Source organism: Anguilla anguilla, chromosome 1 (genome assembly GCF_013347855.1).
Source record: "Anguilla anguilla isolate fAngAng1 chromosome 1, fAngAng1.pri, whole genome shotgun sequence".
Lineage (NCBI taxonomy): Eukaryota > Metazoa > Chordata > Actinopteri > Anguilliformes > Anguillidae > Anguilla > Anguilla anguilla.
Window position 1 is genome coordinate 1,805,849 of NC_049201.1, and position 6,708 is coordinate 1,812,556.

Consider the following 6,708-nt stretch of genomic DNA (forward strand, 5'->3'; position numbering starts at 1 on the left):
AGAGAAGGAAATAAACTCCTGATTTTGGTTATGAGATATGAAATTTATATGAAATTATACAACATATATATAGATGATTTGACATGGTAAGTTTGGTAAACTTTGATTTATTTATATAGGAGGGGAGTCAGATTTTGGCAGCTTCCAAATTGCACCTATTAGAATTTGACACCTCTCCCTTACCATCCCCATGTCATTACTGATCACAAATCGTTGAGGTTACGAGCAGCATACGAAAAGAGGCTTGGTGAAAATGAGTGATTGTCAGACTTTGTATTTTTATTATCGGAGATTCGGAGGGGAGATTTTGGCGGCTTCAAAATTGCACCTAGAAAAATTTGACTACCCCCTCATAACCTCCCCTGTCTATATTTAAATTGTAATCTTAAAAATGTAAATGCTGGTAATATATTAAGAGATGAATCGCAGAAAATCACACCTACCCGAATTCGACTTCCGCAATTTTAAAATTTCTCTGAATGATTCTAATCGGCATTGCCATTATAGTATTATAGTATAGCATTATAGTACGTTCATGACGAATGTTTGTGAAGAATTACGACTTGCTCGACGTGTTTTGACGCTGCAGAGTTGGCCAGTGTGCACTTCGCCTCGTTAAACTTTACTGTCCCAAAAGAAAACTTCTCTGCATGCATATGCATATCTCTACAACGAAGAAGAGTGTTCATCATCGTGTGTGACTTTTTGCCGTTATTTGACGGTCCGCCACAATCAAGAGAACAATCTACAGTTCTTGGTTTACAGCTATGCCCGTACCACAAATCCACAGTCATATTATCATTATAATTTAATGAGGGAAATTAAGCAAAAGAAACGCGGATATCGTTCGGAATATAACGCGCAGCTTGGAGTGTGTTCACGCGAAGAGGAGTCGAAATCTGCAGGGGAGTCGAAAAACTGCACCTGTTAAACCATTTCTTTGCACCCCTGTTAAGAACTCAGCGACTGCAGCACCGGTTGTACCAGAAAGCTGAGAATATTTCATCAGCCACGTGCCAGTCTCACATCTGATAACTGTCACACTTGTGACTGTGTCTCCACACCTTCAACTCCCAACGGTTGGACGCTGCTGCAACAGTCGGTTAGTTCATAACGTTCATACTGCGTCTTCTGCGACTTTCACATCAGCTCAAAACATGTTGTTTGCCTATTTTCACCAAACACTGGTGTTGTGTTTCTTAAGTAGGCTACAGGGGTGTATAATTACCTCCACCAAAGAGATGCGATGACATCCGTCCGTGGCAAACAAATCTGGAAAATTAATGGCCGGATTGCCATGAAATTTACTGCGCACGTTCATGTTCCCAAGAAGAAGAAACCGATTGATCTTGCTGACGCCATGACCTTTGGTCTAGCGCCACTAACAGGCCAAACATATCTCAAAAAGTAATGACTGGATTGCCAATACCTTGGCTGTGCACATTCATGCAATGGGAGATTGTCGTGCCTTGGTGGACGATCTGTACTCTACGGAGTGAATACTTTCTGGTTAAAAGTGCTTTTTAAAAAGTTATTTAAATCCATTACTCGGTGTTGAGGAAGGTCACTGTGATTGGATTATTCCAATACCCTAAATTACAAGAAGTGAATCTCACGTGAGACAGGCCAGTATGGATACAGGTGCTTGTCCGTTGCCCATTGCTGAACCCTCTTATTCAAGTAATTAAGCTCTTGATTGAAGTCCAAAGTTTGTCCATTAGTTTAGTCCAGAGAAACTCACCGGAGTCCGAGGTTTTAACTCAGTCCTGATTAGCATGGCGATTGAACAGCTACAGTGGCCTCAAAGTCCAGGTCTAAGTATCTCTCGCCCAGCCCAGAGGAAAGCGATGATGGCTGCTTCTGTTTCTGGTTTTCATGCTGCCTTCTGGCCTCAATCACTTAATTATCCCCAACCTTTGCACCACTTGACATTTTGGCTCCATTCCTTAATAAGTGGGTGTTGGCCCACCAATAAGAAACTTTTTTTTATTTTTATTTTTTATTTTTTTACTGTGATCTAATCTACGAGTGAACCAGTGTTGGTGTGCAGAGCCAGTTAGCTCATTTAGCCAGGGTGGAAACAAAAACCTGCACACACCAGCCCCCCCAGGACTGGAACCACCCACCCCTAGTCTAGCCCAGGGGTGCCAAACTGAATCCCAAGGGGGCTACATTGTCTGCAGGCCTTGAGAACATGGTGCGTGGATTCCTTAACCAAATAATGACTTAAATGAACCACTTGTGCCAAAAAAAAACACCCTAAAAACCAGCAGACACTGCAGCCCTCCGGGACTACAGTTTGACACCTGTGGTCTAGCCTCACAACAGCTTTAACCCACACTTGTTGATGTCGATCGCATGAACTGATGTCAGAACCTCTTGTATTGCCGTCTTGGTCTTGTAATGCGAAACCGCAGATTCCATTTTTTTATGGTTGAAAAAACGAGTGGCCTAAGTGGTGCAGCGCTGCTTTAGCCGTGACTGACTGCGAGCTGAAACAGAGATCGCAAACAGCCAGCGCTGCTGGGGGGGAAGGCTGCCTTCACACCAGATCAGGCAATGCGGCAAAAACGGCGGTCCTCCCGTTCATTTGAATGGGGGTGGTGCGTTTAGGCTGCGGGAGTGGGGACCGCATGGGGCGCAGAAAAAAAACGGCGGCGGCCGTGCGGGAAGAAGCAGAACCAGAATCAGCTTTTGCCGTAACGCAACCCGACGTCACGCTGCGGTGGCCAATCACGTAAGCCGGCGATCGGAGCGGAAGACGCCCACGGGAAGAAGAGCCTTGTGTAAATTACCATGTAGCATTCCGCTGTTTACCGAGCGACTGTGAAGATATGGAAGAGAGACTGAAATATAGCTTGGTTTATTTTGTGTACCCGGCTTCGACATCTGCGCCTGGCTTGGAGTCTACGCTGCAAAATAACGATAGCAAGAAGCTTCCTTCGGTTTGTGTCCATTTGTTTGAGTTAGCGGACAGGAAATGGAGGGGGCAGGGGTGGGGGTTAAAGTTCACAACATGACATCACACAAATGGGCCATGTAGTGACACGCCCACACCTCCACACAACCCTGCGGGAAGGTGCCGCATTGCCTGATCTGGTCTGAGTGCAGCCTTAGAGCACTGTATGCAGCACAGGTGACCCCTTGTGGACGGGTTGAGCATGACGAGTTGGCCGCAGGATTGCACACAGAGCTTGTGCATTTGTCACGCGTTGCAGGCCTAAATATTCTCAGAGGTATTCACGGGACTGCAAACTGCCAACTGGGTCTGTTAACTTCAGTATATTTCAGATGAGAAGACAAAACCAGGCAAAAAAAAAAATAATTGTTCACCATCCACCACATTAGCGACGGTGTGGCGGACACGGAGAGTCCTTGAATGCCTCTAATACCTGCTAACGTCATTCTGCTGTCTGTCAGCTCCTCGTGCTCCGGAGTGTGTCACGGAAACAATGTGAGCTATGAAGATAGCATTTATACGACTGCGGTCTACCGAGGACAAGCGGAGGCAGCCGCTGGTTCAGGTCCAAGTTCAACGGCGACTGCGACTCGGAGAGCGTAGTGTTCAAAACGGCTCGAACAAAACCACTGCTGCTAACATGAACCACAGATTCGAGTGTTCATAACACACCAGAAAAACCCCTGAAGACAAAGTGTGCATCGTTACCGCTCAGGAGAAGAAGCATGACCAAGTTTTTTTTTTTTTTTTTTTTTTTTTTTTTTATGTGGAAAAAAATCAGTTGATGTTTGGGCTTTTATTTTTCCGAAAGGTGCGGTTTACAAATTAAAAGTTGTGCCTGACCCCCGGGGAAGGACAGTTAAGGGTCATTTTAACACGACTGTGTGCACATCCCATTATTCACCACAGTAAAACTGTCAGTGAACTTAAATGTCCCCTTCGGTGAGAACACAGGAAAGGTGGCGCACGTCTGAGTGGGCGGGTCTGAAACACGATACAGACAGCTGCTGATCCCACCAAGGTAGCGTTTATACAGAACACACTCCATGTACAACACACAGCCCATGCAGCCTTGCACAGCAGGCCTGCCTCCTGACAGTGGTCTGATAAAACGCAGCAACATTGAATTAGCACTTACACTGAATTGATCAAACATAATTGACCTGATCTTTGGTCCCACCCATTGGCCAACTCTGGTATTACATTTGTGCCATAAAATTCACATCCACATCAAATGTGCCCCAGCAGGTTAGCACAGGGCACCCAATTCACTTGTTACTGAATTCTGTTAGAGAAACTACAGCAAAAGCTGAGGTTTGCTAACAAACAATCTGCTTAATTCCAAATAAAAAAACCTGTTGCCTTGCTCTGCAGTGACTGGTTTTTAGTACTTGTGTGGAAACTCTCTGCACTTATAGCTGTGTGAGAGAGAGGTGCAGTATATGAGGTGAGCTGTGTGTGTGCTCTGTGTGTGTGTGTGTGTAGCCTAATTCTTCCATGCCGTCTTCTTCAGTGTTGTCGTAAATAAAAAACGATTACTTGAGTTCTCAAAGCATAAACGAGGGCAAACGACCTCTACTAGCACCCAGGGAAGGGAAAGACCAGGCGCTTATTTCCCCCTCTCTCCCGACATTCTGTTCATTTGTGTTTCGGTTTGCAGTCAGCAGGGGTACGTCGTCCTCGGCCACCGCGCAGTGCTTCAGCTGTTGCTAGGTTACGGCGCGAGGCAACGCCGAACAGTTTCGCATTTCAACGCAGGGTAGCTGCGACTTAAGCCGTTTTATTTATCTGAAAAATAATTAGCGGCACTCATAAGATAAAAAAAAACAGACATTTATATACTTTAGCAGGGTGAACTGAAGCCCACTTTTAAATACCAAACTCTTTCCTTGTAGGTATATGTGCCTTCTAAAAAAACAGCATTGACCATCATTAAGTTCCAAGCTTCTTAATGCTAGTCCAAGCTGGTTAATGCGGGTTTTATGCTGGTCAAGTTGAAGATAGGATGAGAATCATCAGACCCTACACACCAGCCAGACCTCTCCGTTCTGCCACCTCTGGACGCTTGGCACCTCCCCCTCTTCGTGTCTGTACTTCCTGTTAGCGTCTGCTGTCTGTCCTGGCCTATTTTTTACAGTCTCTGGTCCTGGCCCCTCGCTGGTGGAATGACCTCCCCGTGGCGGTCAGAACAGCAGAGAATCTGACTACCTTCAAGCGCAGACTAAAGACTCATCTCTTCAGGCTGCACCTCTCCCCACCCCTCCCTAGCCTCTAGTTTAGCTCAATGTACCTAGTTAGGCGAATGCGATCTCGTTAGTTTTGTATTTGGCAGGATTGTTTTGTTTGATTCTGATTAGGCAAATGTGATTTCAGTGCTAGTTTTGTACTTGGCAGGATTGTTTTGTTTATTTGCTGAACAGGTTACCCTACAGGGTTGGAGTCCTGATCTATGTGGTCACTTCTGGCACTACGATCTTTACTTCACTCTAGTGTGTTTTTCTGCACCTCTGCACCTTCAACTGATGCACTTGTTGTACATCGCTCTGGATAAGAGCGTCTGCTAAATGCCTGTAATGTAAAAGATAAAATAGCTCTGCTGCAAGACTAGCTTAGTTAAGCATGTGATCGACCGTCCACAGGTCCATATAAACTTGGTCATGCAAGACCACCATGCCGGTCACCAGCAAAACAATTTTCACAGATCTATGCTGTTTTTAATCAGTAGTCATCCCCTCAAAGAAAACAGTAGGCCTAAAATACCATGTAGGACAAAACATGTTTATTATGAACAGTAGGAACATCACATCAAATCACTGTTGCTTAACTTTCTCAAGGTTACTTTCACTGCTGTCAGTCAGAATTGTGGCTGATGATTTGTCATCATAAAATTATATGTCATTATAAAATATGGTTTAGTTTAAATTAAACTTCTTTAAATATGACAGTGTTTTAAATGCAATATTAATATAAACGGTCTCACAGGACAACATATTTAAAATGAACAGCCCTTAATTTCAAAAGTAGGCTCCTTTTTTTGTCAACTGTTATTTTGACAACAAAATTAGGCCCTCTTTATTTATACCTATGTACTACATCCTAGAAGTCATTTCAAAATGGCCTCACAAATTGCTTAAATTTAAAAGGGAGAGTTGGATGAGCAGAGATATCTGCGATTTATTAGCTAGGCCTGCTGCATCAGGCAGGTCATAATATCTGTAATGAGCTTAGCATCTCAAACATAATAATTATTATTTATTATTTATTTATTTTTTGTAATGGGTTGAATAGGAAACTGGATGGATTTCAGCTGAGATGGTCTCTTGAAGGCCAATAGGCCATGTTTACACTGCCTGGTAAAAGTGACCCAATCCTGACTTGAATTTGAACAGTTTGGATTATTATTTCTCTCTCGTTTCCTGTGGAAAAGCGGCTCTAGTTTCAGTCAGGCTACCAGAGGTGTTACTAGGATGTCATCTTTGGGTGGGCATTTGGATTATTTGGATGGGCAACAACAAAAATGTTGCTTTTCCTATAGGGTATGTAGTTTAATTTTGAGAAGGGGGGGGGGGGGGGGTTAAAATTACAGTATCCACTTTTTACAGGGGGGTGCGGGAGCCATTATCCCCGTGAAAAAAGAAAAAAAAAATTAAACCTCTGTAACACTAAACAAATGTCCAGTGGCGTAGGTTTCGTTTGAACATTGGGGGGGTGGACACATTAAGCGGTAGTCTGAGGGTCCTCCCCCAGGA